Genomic DNA, 12,906 nt, shown 5'->3' on the forward strand with positions numbered 1-12,906 from the left:
CTACGGAGCTCCATGTTAGGCCTCCACTCACGCTGTCCAGTGGAAGAGGGACTTGGATTGAATGTCCCACAAAGGCCCATGTGTTGATGGCCGGGTCCCTAGCCTATGACACTACTGGGAGCTGACAGGCCTGTAGGAGGAGGGGCCTAGTTTAGAGGCAGTTAGGCACACCCCTGAACGGACTACTGGGACCCCAGGCCCTTCCTTTTTCTCTCTTTGCTTCCCAGCCATGAGGTGAACAGGTCTCCTCACCATGAGCTTCCACTGTGATCTACTATGCCACCCACAAAGCAACGGGACAAGAGAACGTGGGCTGAAACCATGGCCCAGAACGAACCTTTTCTCCCTATCAGTTGTTTATTCCAGGTATCGACAGTGATGGAAGCTGACTAACACAGACTTGTGAAAGAAACCTGGCCTTTTCTTCAACACTGAAGTGGAGGCCTGGCTCTTCCACGAGGTTCCTTTTGTCCCTGGACATTGAAGCAGCTCAGGGGGATTCTAATGCAAAAAGTATAACCACTTCCAATGAACACAGCTGGAAATGTTTTAGAAGGAAGGAAGAGTGAATTGGATTAGAACCCAAAATATAAATACCCATGAGTCTAGAGACAATTTCCACTCTTACGAAGATGAATTAGAATTACTTTTCCCTATTTCTTCCACTACATACTCTAAATATTCCATATGAAGCATATATAAGAAGACCGAAAAGTGGAGGGAAGAAGGCAGCCCATCCAGGACAGTCAGGATTCAAGGACTGACACAGTGGGAAGTCTTGGCTTTTCTTTTTGCCTTGTATATCCCACACGTGGAGTAGAAGCCAACAACACAGAAATGCCAACACGTGAAAAAAAATTCAAAAGCCCCAACAAAATCCCGCTCTCTCAAACACAAAGGCCAATAAAGAAACCGCCTAGCCAGACAGAAAACTATTAGCCGATGACCACTCCATCCTGCCAAACACCATGATAAAAACTGCCATTCACTTCTTCAACATCAGTAAGGGCATCATGAGGCTGTAACAAGGTGCCCAATGTCCTTGCCCAGGGCGTATCAGAGAAGGCCAATTAGAAAGCCAGGAACTTCGTCCTATCCCTGCCAGGTGGTAATGAGCTTTGTCAGTGAAGACCAGATAGAGAACCAATCTCCCACCCAGTAAGAACAAAGATTCCTCCACTTCACATGTCAACAGACACCAAGTGGAAACCTCTATCTGGCAGTCACAAGAAGTGCTGCACGCAAGTTTCCTTGCTGAAGACATGCCAGACAAATCCAGCTAAGTCAAAAGGCTTAAGTAAGATACAGAGTCTCATAACACTGCACACAGGTCCAGGTTTCAGTCAAAAGTTACTCATTGTGCCAAGAACAAGGAAGAGTTCATGTTAAATGGAAAAAGACAATCAACAGATATCAACACCAAGATGATAGAGATGATGGATTTACATGACAAAAATGTAAAAGCAGCCATGATAAAAATGCTTCAGCAAGTAACTACAAATGTGTTTGAAGCAAATGAAAACTAGAAAGTCTCCAATTATGGTAATCATGTTACAAAGCACATCTATATCAAAACATCACATTGTATACCTCAAGTATATATAATTTCTATTTGTTAATCATACCTCAATAAAGCTGGGAGAAAGAAAAGAACACAAAACAGAAAGTCTCACCAAAGAAATAGAACATGCAAAGAAAGATGAACCAAAGAAATTTTGTAACTAAAAAATAGAATAACTGAAAATAAGAAGCTATTACTGTTTAGATATTAGGTGTCCCCCAAAAGCTCATGTGTGAGACAATGCAAGAACATTCAGAGATGAGATGACTGGGTTATGAAAGCCTTAACCCAATCAGTGAACTAGTCCCCTAATGGGGATTAACTGAGTGGTAACTGAAGATATGTATATAGGGTATGGCTGGAGAAGGTGGGTCATTGGGATCATATCTTTGGGGTATATATTTTATATCTGGTGAGTGGAATCTTTCTGTTTCTTACTAATCATGTGAGCTGTTTCCGTCTGCCACACTCTTCTGCCATGATGTTCCACAGCAAAGAGGAGGGAACAGAGAAAGAATTAGTGAACTGGATGATAGAGCCATAGAAACTACCCAACATGAATAACAGAAAGAAAATTGAATCTTTAAAGAAAAAGAATTTGTAATACAATGATTAAAAAAATCTGATATTCATATCATCAGAATCCCAGAGAAGAGAAATAGGATGGTTGAGAAAGTACTCAAAATAATAATAATAACAATAATAATAACATTAATAATAATAATAGCAATGGCTGAAAACTTTCCAAATTTAGCAAGAGGCATAAACCACTGATTGAAAAAGTCAAGTGAACCCCAAAGAGGATAAGCCTAAGAAAATATACATGAATACATATCACAATTAAACTTTCAAAAGTACAAAGACAAAGACAAAACTTTGAAAGCAGCCAGAGAAAAATCACACCTTACCTTCAGTGGGGGAACAATTAGAATAACAGTGGACTTCTCATTGAAAACCATGGTGATCAGAGAAAGGGCACAGTATTTTTCAAATAATGAAAAAAAAAAAAAGAACTATTAAACAAGAATTCTATATCTAGCAAGAAAAAAAAATCCTTCCAGAATGAAATGAAAAATATGTCCAGCTCATTTCTTTACAAAGATATAAAAGCAATTTTTGGCGGGTGGTACTGGGTTGAACTCAACCTATCACTTGCTAGATAAGCACTCTATTGCTGAGTCACATTCCAAGGTCCAAAAACTATTCAACTTTCAATGAAGAGAAAATGGTCTTTTAAACAAATCATACTAGAAAAATTAGATATTTGTTGGCCAAAATAGAGGAGGAGGGAAACTCAAACTTAGCCACACATCTTATATAAAAATTAACTAAAATGGATCAAGGACCTATATGTAAAATATAAAACAGTAAAACTTTTAGAAAATAGAAAATCTTCAGGAACTATAGCTATGGGACTAGTTCTAGATTTGACACCAAAAAAAATGATCTATAAAAGGAAAAAATTGATTAATTAGAATTCATCAAAATTAAAAATACCTGCTCTGCAAAAAGACCCTGTTAAGAGAATGAAGACACATGCTATAGAGTGGGAGAAAATATTTGTAAGCCATATGTCCAACAAAGGGCTAGTATTTTAAATATAACAAATCAAGGGTGAAATAAAAACCAAACCAATTAGAAAACAGGCAAAAGACATGAACAGGTATTTTACCCAAAGAATATACAATGGCAACTAAAAGATGCATGAAAAGATGCTCATCATTAGTATTACAGAAATAATTACAAATTTAAATATAATGTGATATTACTATGAACCTCTCAAATGGTCATTTGTTTAAAGAGTGAACCTAATGCTTTCAATGCAGAGAAAATGGATCATTCACACATTGCTGCTGTGACTAAAAAAATGGTACCCACTCTGGAAAATGTTTTGCAGTGTCTTATTTTTTTAAGTTTCTTTTAAAAATTTAATTAAATACGCAACTACCATAAGACCAATAAATTGCACTCCTTGCCATTTATCTCAGAGAAATGATGACTTGTGTCCAAGCTACCATAATGAAGGTTTACAGCAGCTTTGATTGTAATAGACAAAAGTTGGAAACAATTCAGATGTCCTTCAACAGATGTACAGTCAAACAAACTGTGGTATCTGTTATGGAATGTTAATTAGTAATAAAAGGGAATAAATTGTTGATATCTGTAATCACATGGATGACTCTTCAGAGGATTATTCTCAGAGCAATCCCCCAAAGTTGCATTTATATAACATTCTTGAAATGACAAAAATATATAAATGGAGAACAGATTAATGGTTGCTAGGGGTCAAGAAAGGGATGGGGGCAGAAGACAAATGGATCTAACTGTAAAAGGGCAAGATGAAGGATTCCTGAGGTGACAGAAATGTCCTGTATCTTGACCATATTGATGTTAATATCCTGGTTGTGATACTGCCCTGTAATTTTGCAAGGCAAAATTGTGGGAAACTGCATATAGTATACACAAAACCACACTGTGTTAGGTCCTGGTTTTTTTTTGTTTTGTTTTGTGTTCTTGCTTAGTCTTTTGTTTCTTTTTGTTTTTGTTTGTTTGTTTGTTTGTTTGTTGGTGGTGGTGGTGGTTTTTGTCTTTTCTACTGCTGAGGGTTGAACCCAGGGCTTTGCGCATGGGAGGCAAGCACTTTCCCCCTGAGTTACATCCCACCTGTATCAGGTCTCATAATGGTAAGTGAGCCTGCAATCATCTCAATTTAAAAATTAATTTAAGAAACAAAACCACAGGAGGTCATTTCACGTACCAAAAGATTTCACAAAGTAGAACTCTATTGGATGCTGACCTTGTGCAAATACAAAATGGAAACCGTGAAGTGGCTTTGCCAAGGAACATTGAGTATTTTCATCCCAACTAAGGAAAATGGCAGTTTCTCCACAATATGCTTCACAATATTGGGATAGATTTTAGAGATTCTGGGATGGAAGAGAACATTTGACAGAGGCCTTGTTTTAATTTTTAAACTCCCTTCCCAGGCACACAGTAGCTTAACCATCTCCTGGCATATGTCTTCACCAAGGTTTTTGTCTGCTGATCCAACAATCTTGTAGAATAGCTCAAGACAATATTCATGTTAGGGAAAATCCAATTTTTCCAAAGTTCCAACTCTTTCCACTTGAGCTTTCATTCAGACAAAAGAAGCAGACCATGTATTTTAGGACATAAGGGACCACTTCAGCATTGTTGGCTTCATGCTTCCATAAAAAGAATCTTGACACACAAGACACCTTGTGATTTTTGCATTACACCATATTCAATGATACAAGTAAAATACAAGGATGTAGAATATTGTCACACACTCTTATGTGACATTTTCCAACCTAATCAGGCTTCAAGGTATAAGTAAACAAATGTCCATAATCATTGTGACATGCTATGTTCTCAATTCATATCACAGAAAACTATTTTCATATTATAACACAATGATAAGAACTATAGAATGTCAAACTCTGTATTGCTTTGTATGCTGCCTTTTATTTAGTATGAAAGACTTTTAATAAGGATAAAATTTGTATGGAAAAGCATCCCATGTTCATGGATCAGACTTATTGTTAAAATGGTGATAGTCCCCAAACTTATCTACAGATTCAATGTAATTGCTATTAAAATACCAGGTGACTTATTTGCAGAAATTGACTAGTTCTCCTAAAATTCATCTGAGAATTCAAGGGACCCAGAATAGTTCAAATGATCTTGAAACATAAGAACAAATTTGAATGATTCATACTTCCTGATTTCACAACTTAACATAAAGCTACCATAATCAAGAGAGTGTGGTACTAGCACAAGGATAGACAAATAGATCTATGGGATAGAATTGAGAGCCCAAAAATAAACCTTCATATTATGGACAATTAATGTTTGGCAAGGGTACCAAACCATTCTATGAGGAAGAATGGTCTCTTCAAAAATACTGCTGGGACAACTGTATATTCACATACATAAACCCCTCCCTCATCCCACATACAAAAATTAATTCAAAATGGATCAAAGTCCTAAATGTAAACACTAAAACTACAAAACTCTTAAAAGACATGAGCATTACTCTCCACAGTCTTAGATTAGGCAATGCTTTCTTAGATAAGATACCAAAAGCATAAGCAATAAAATTTAAAAACGGATAAATCAGGTTGAATCAAAGTTAAAAACCTTGGTGTTTCAAAGCATATCACCAAGCAAGAAAAATGAAATGAAAGAACACATTTCCCAGTCCTATGCCTAATAGGATACTAGTATCTACCAATAAAAATATTTATCAAAAAGAAATTTAAAACATCCTTGTGTCTAGAATATATAAAGAACTTTTACAACTCAACAATAAAAAGACAATTCAATTTTAAAATAAGCAAAGGCTTTGAATATTTCTCCAAAGATATAAAAATGGTCAATAAGCACATGAAAAGATGCTCAACATCATTAGCCACCAGGGACATGCCAATTAAAACCACGATGAGAGGCTGAGAGTAGCTCAGTGGTGAAGTACACAGCACTTGCTTATCATGCATGACTAGTATGTGGGAGGTCCTGGGTTACACACACACACACACACACACACACACACACACACACCACAATGAGATATAACTTTATACCATTAGGATGACTACTATTTAAAAAAGGGAAACAAGAAACGTTGACAAAGATGGAGAATAATCGGAACTCTTATTTACTGCTGGTGAGAATGTAAAATGATGCAGCCACTTTAGAAAACAGTTTAGCTGTTCCTCAAAAACTCAAGCATAAAGTTAACATATTACACAATAAGTCCACTCTGACTTTATATAGTCAAGAGAAATTTAAAGTATAGGTCCATACAAAAACTTGTACACGGCCATTCATAGCAGTATTTTTCATAATAGCTCAAAGGGGGCAATGATACAAACAAACTGATGAGCGGACAAGGGAAATGTGGTACATCCATATCATGGAATATTACTGGGTAAAAAAGGGGAAGCACTGATACTATACTTCAGTGTGGATGGACTTGGAAACACCGCTAAGTGAAAGAAGCCAATCACAAAAGTCTACATGTCATTTGTATCAGATGAAATGTCTGGAATATGGAACTCTGTAGAGACATAAAGTAAGCCAGGCATTGCCTGGGGCTGGTGGAATGGAAAGGAAATGGATGGGGAGCGATTGCTCCTAAGCAGTCTCTTTGAGATGATGAAAATGTTCTATATAGTGGCAAGGGTTGCACAACTCTGTCGATTTAATAAAAAATAGTGAACTGTACACTTTCAATAGGTGAATTGTATGGTTTGTGAATAAATAAACCTCAGTAAAGCTGTTATAAGAATACGCATGTATAATTTGTGCTCCCCAAGGGAAGGAATTCATAGTAATATAAACAAATGGTTGAATAAACCAATGGTTGTATATAAAGGGGAAAATCAGCAAACCTTTCATGCAGGACAATTCCAAGTTTTATATATATAAAATTTCTCTCAAGGGAGTGGAAGCATAACTTCTATTCCTTAAGCACAGGCTACATAGTAACTTCCATCCAAAGAGTGTATGAAAAGGAAGAAGAAAAATTAACTCTATATACAGAAACCTGGTAAACACTACCTCAAGTACATGATCAAAGTCAGCACCACAGTGATAGTTATGTTAACAGCATGAACCCTGATGTTATGGTTTGGGTCTGGAACATCCCCAAAGGCTCATGTGTTGCTCCTAATGGGAGGTGGTGGAAACTGTAGGATAGGGGGCCTAGCTGGAGGAATTAGGCCACTAGGGGTGTGACCTTAGAGAATATATCTTGTTTCCAGCCCCTTCTGCTCTCTCTGTTTCCTGGGTACTGTGAGGTGAGTGGCTTTGCTCTACTGAGTGTTTCCTGCCATAATGTTCTGCCACACCACAGGTCAGAAACAGTGGAGCCAAGGGACCACAGACTGAAACCTCTGAAACTGAGCAAAAAAAAAAAAAAAAAAAAAAATCTTTCATCCTCTAAGTTGGTTTTCTCAGGTATTTTGTCACAGCAACAAAAAGCTAACACACCTGGAGATGATAAAAATGATGTTTTACCTTTGTGGTCTTCCTCCCCAAAATGCATACCCTTAGTCTAATCAAGAAAAAAAAAAAATCTGACATGACCCATTAAGGAGCATACTACAAAATATCTGACCAGTGCTCCTCAAAACTATCAAGGTCATCAAAAACAAGGGAAGGCTAAGAAATTGTCACAGCCAAGAGGAGCCTAAGGAAATGTGACTACTAAGTGTAATGTGGAACCCTGTAAGGGATCCAGGAGCAGAAAAAGGGACATATGGTGAAAACTAAAGAAAGCTGAATGAAGTCTGCACTTTAGTTAATAATAACATACTGATATTCCTTCATCAATTGCAAGAAATGTACCATACTAATGTAAGATGTTTATAATAGGTAAAATTGAATGTGATGTATATGAGAGCTCTCTGTACTGTCTTTACACTGTTCCTCTATATCTTAAATTGTTCTAAAATAGAAAGTCTTTTATGTTTTAATTCTTCTAAAAAGGAACAGCCCAGAGTTCTCCTCTTCAGTTCACAGAAAAGCAAAGTTTCAGATTTCTTTGGTTGACTGTCTTAGTCAGTTCAGGCTGCTATAGCAAAGTGTCATAGAATGGGTATCTGAAACAGTAGTAAATTATTTCTCATGGTTCTGGAGGCTGGGAAGTCCAAGAGCAAGGCACTGGCAGATTTGATTCCTAGTAAGGGCCCTCTTCCCGGTCGCGATATCACAGAGCATGGAGCAGGGGAAGGCCTTTCCTGTCTCTTCTCCTAAGGGCATAGTTCCAACATGAGGATTCCAACCTCATGTTCTCCAAAGGTCCCACCTCCAAATACCAACACATTGGGGGTTAGGGTTTCAACATACAACTCTGGGTGGGGCACAGACTTTTAGTCCACAGGAGTTGTTCCATGTCTAGGTTTATTTAACACCAGATGTCATGCCTGGCCCCAGAGATGGCACCCACTAACTAGTCCATCTCCAAAATGTTCTAATGACAAAATTACCAAGACGACTGGGCACAGAAAAGTAACTAAGGACAGTTGTGAAGTAAGCCCTTCAGAATGGAGAAACCATTCTAAGGTGGTATTTTTGCCTCTTTCCTGATCATCAATACCCTCAAAGAAGCAGCTAGGACAGAAAAGAAGGACAATACTGAGAAAGAGGAAATATTATGGCAAGAGGGTCAGCATGATCAGCACAGGAGACACTGAGCATTGCCCGAGGACCTCTGTAGACCAGGGGAGGGGCTTCCAAGGTCTACCATGTCCAGGGCTCATCTCCTCAGCATGTCAGTCACGTGGTGGGTTGAGGTTAGCCAAGAGGCCCAGGGAGAGCATTTCTACAAATGATCATTTCACCACCGCTGCCACCAAAGTGAAGGCACACAGCATGTTTTTCACATCTCTGTTTCTTCTCTATCCTGGAGAGAGTGAAGTGAGTCCACTTCAGGAAAACGAATTGGTATGGTATGTCAAGAAATGTCAGGTACAATCATACATTGCTGGTGGGGCTGCAAATTAGTGCAGCCACTCTGGAAAGCAGTGTGGAGATTCCTTAGAAAACTTGGGATGGAACCACCATTTGACCCAGCTATCCCATGCCTCGGCCTATACCCGAAGGACTTAAAATCAGCATACTTCAGAGATACAGCCACATCAATGTTCATAGCTTCTCAATTCATAATAGCCAGATGGTGGAACCAACCTAGATGTCCTTCAATTGAAGAATGGATAAAGAAACTGTGGTATATATATATATATATTGAGATATATATATATATATATATATATATTGAGATATATATATATATAAACACAAACACACACACACAATGGAATATTACTCAGCTATAAAGAATAATAAAATTATGGCATTTGCAGGCAAATGGGTGAAACTGGAGAATATCATGCTAAGTGAGATAAGCTAATCTCAAAAATCCAAAAGGCGAATGATCTCACTGATAAGCAGATGATGACACATAAGGGGGGCAAGAATGGAGGAAGGAGGGACTGTATAGAGGGAAAAGAGGGGTGGGAGGGGTGGGGGGAAGGAAAAAATAACAGAATGAATCAAACATCATTACCCTATGTAAATGTATGATTACACAAATGGTATGCTGTTACTCTGTGTACAAACAGAAACAACATGTATCCCATTTGTTTACAATAAAAATAAATTTTAAAAAAAGGAAAAAACAAATGTCAGCAAAAAAAAAAAAAAGAAATGTCAGCACATCCGTTCACGTGAGACAGTCCTTTCACTTCTAGGAACCAAGTCAGAGGAAATGGTGCAAACTGAGGCCAAAGCCCAGGAAATGTCCCTATTGTTAATAATGAAAAAGTGCTAACAGTTTTAAGTGTCCATTTGAGGACTTGACCAAGTAAATCATGGCATCTAATTATAGCCATATGATAGAATCTAAGGTCATCATTAAAAATATTAGTGAAGAATTTCCAATGGCATGCAAAATACATGGTGAAAATGCAAGATATAAAATCAAATTTAAGATATGATCTCAAAACTGGGAGACATAAAACATTTGTCTACAGTGCTTGCTCATCAGCTTTGCATCACTATAACCAAAACACCTGATAAGAACTACTTAAAGAAAAGTTTATTTTGGCTCACAGTTTATTGAGTCTCAGTCCATCGTTGGCCAACTCCGTTGCTCTAAACCTGAGGTAAGGTGAGCATCGTGGTGGAAGGGCATAGTGGAGGAAAGCTGCTCGTCTCATGGCAGCCTGGAAGCAGAGGGAGAGGGAAAGAGGCCAGAGAGAAAATAAACACCCCAGTGACCTACTTCCTCCAGCCAGGTCCCACTGCCCAGGAGCCCATTCAGCCATCAATAAATTAATCCACTGATGAGGTCAGAGCCTTCATGAGCTAATCAGTTCCCAAAAGCCCCAGCTCTGAGAAGACAAGACGCTGAGGGCATCCCAGATCCTAACGATAACAATGCTTGTGATGGTCATCTCTAGGAGGTCGAATCCATGCCCGCGGCATGTCTTTTGAAATTTTTTAATATTTTGCAAATTTTTATCAATGAGTACATTGGTCTTTTGGATTTAAAATAATAATAATAATAATGATAATAATAAACAAAAGAAAGAGCGTCTTGTCCAAAATAAAGTAAGGGACCTAGAGTCAGACTACAAGAGAATCCAATCTCCATCTCCCCTCCTTCCTGCACAAGAGAGTCCGAGGTTTAGGTGAGCACAAGGACACCTCGCTGAAGGACTGGTTCCCTGTCTCCCTTGTAGCTGGAGGAGAGTCATGTGACTGAATTGCCAGGAGACAGAGTCCTGACAGGCAAAGAGGACTACACCTAAAGTTTTGCCTGGATCCTGGGGTCTGGAGCCAGGGCCGTGCTAATCAGAGTCGGCTGGTGAGTCTGGTGGCAGAGACATAAGAAGACTAAACTGGGATAGCTCCAGGAGGACGGGTCACCCTCAGCTCCAGCCCTGCGTCCGGGAGGTGGCTCTGTATTCAAGCACTCAGCAGGAGCTGGTTAAAGCTCCTCTGGAGGTTAGAGTTGGCCTTGGAGAACCGGAAAGCAGGGAGAGAGGAGAGCCCGTAGGACCAAGGGACCCTCAGGCCCACCCCAACCCACCTTCAGGCCTTCCACAAACTGCCTGTAGGAATCTCAGTGGTTGCCTTAAAGGTGACATCTCCCGGACAGGCTCAATGCCTGGTGACTTTCCCTTCTTACCAAAAGCCATTTGATAATTGTCATTTAATAACCAAAATCATAAGACTGTGTAGTCAGATGGTTCTCTCCAGCATCAGAGTCCCCCTAAGATCCACCAGAATGTGTGCCATTTGATGGAGGACAGACCACATTCACCAAAGATCAGAGGTTACCCAGTTCTGTGTTGCATCAAAGCTGATCTCAAAAGAAGGGAGGGGAGGGTTCCCACGGCTGAATATTTTTGGGGAGCACCCCATGCTCTGTCTCCATGTAGGAAATTCACACTGCATGTTAACACACACTAAAGGCTCTGAAAAGTTCTGCAGTACAGAAATATTTGAGTATTTTTCCCAACCATTTAGCCAGGAACCCTATGAACTTCTATTAGGACACACACAATTGGAAATGCAGCCCTCACTGCTTAAAACCATCTTATTTTGCCTCTGATTCGATAAACATGGTATCTGTTGGGATAACCATTGTCATCATTACTTCTGGGATTCCTACATCTTGACCTTGGAGTAAATTTCCTTTTGGTTGAAAAACGCAGTCTATTTGATTGCAGGACCAAGACCGATCTTTCTGGGAACATTTCCTCACCTTGTTTTCTGATTTTGTCAGTGTAGTATGGGGACATTATTCACATCTGAACTACTTCTCCTATATCAGCGGGAAGTGATACAAAGTTCAAACAACTAGTTCATTCATCATTACTCACCATACACTTATTAAGCTCCTACTGCATGCCAGGCCTTACACATAGTTTTTCAAGCTCTTACACACTGGAGGGAATTGTTATTGGACCCATTTCACAGGTGTGACACCGAAGCTAAGACTGAGTTGCTTTTCCAAGACCACACAAGGACCCTGACAGGAGCTGCATGGCTTGCCTATTCCGGGAGCCTGTGCTCTCCCTCTCTGTCCTGTGTCACAGGGCTCTCAATTATTGCTTGACCTGCATCTTTGACACTGCATGGGTTTCAATTTGCTGTCCCTAATTGGAATCAAATATTTCTGACTCTGGAAATAAATACTGTTAAACAGTGACTCGTGCACAGAATAAATGAATGTCTGTTGCTAAGGAGACATTGGGATGCGGGTGGGAGAGTGGGAGCCGGATTCCAGCCTCACAGACCCCGACCCTGCCCGCCCCAAAAGGGCTCCACCTGAATGGCAGCAGGGGCTCCAGGTGAAGAACTGAGCGGAGCCCCAGGTGCCTGCGGAAGGAGCAGCTGCCTCCGCACCCTGGCCTGCAGCTGGCCACTGTGCCAGCTGCATTGTTCAAGAGAAGTTAGGAATCTTGTGTGTGTGCATGCGTGTGTGAGACACCCATCCAGTTTTAATTACTAGCAAGGATCATGGGTAAATAATGTCCTCTACAAAGTCGTCCCACCTGGAAACTCCAAATGTGAACTTGACCTCTGCAAAAGTAGCAAAGGTAAGGATGGAGATGAGATGGTACTGGAGTTGGGGAGCCCCAAACCCAATAGATGTTCTCCTACAAGACACCCAGAGACACACAGAAGGCAATGTGAGATGGACTCAGAGCCTGGAGTGATATACACTCTAGCCAAGAAAGGCCAAGGCCTGCCAGCCACCACCAGAAGCCGGGAGGGCGGCACAGGACGTCCCTCCCTGAGCCTCCACA

This window comes from Sciurus carolinensis, chromosome 5 (assembly GCF_902686445.1).
Source record: "Sciurus carolinensis chromosome 5, mSciCar1.2, whole genome shotgun sequence".
NCBI lineage: Eukaryota > Metazoa > Chordata > Mammalia > Rodentia > Sciuridae > Sciurus > Sciurus carolinensis.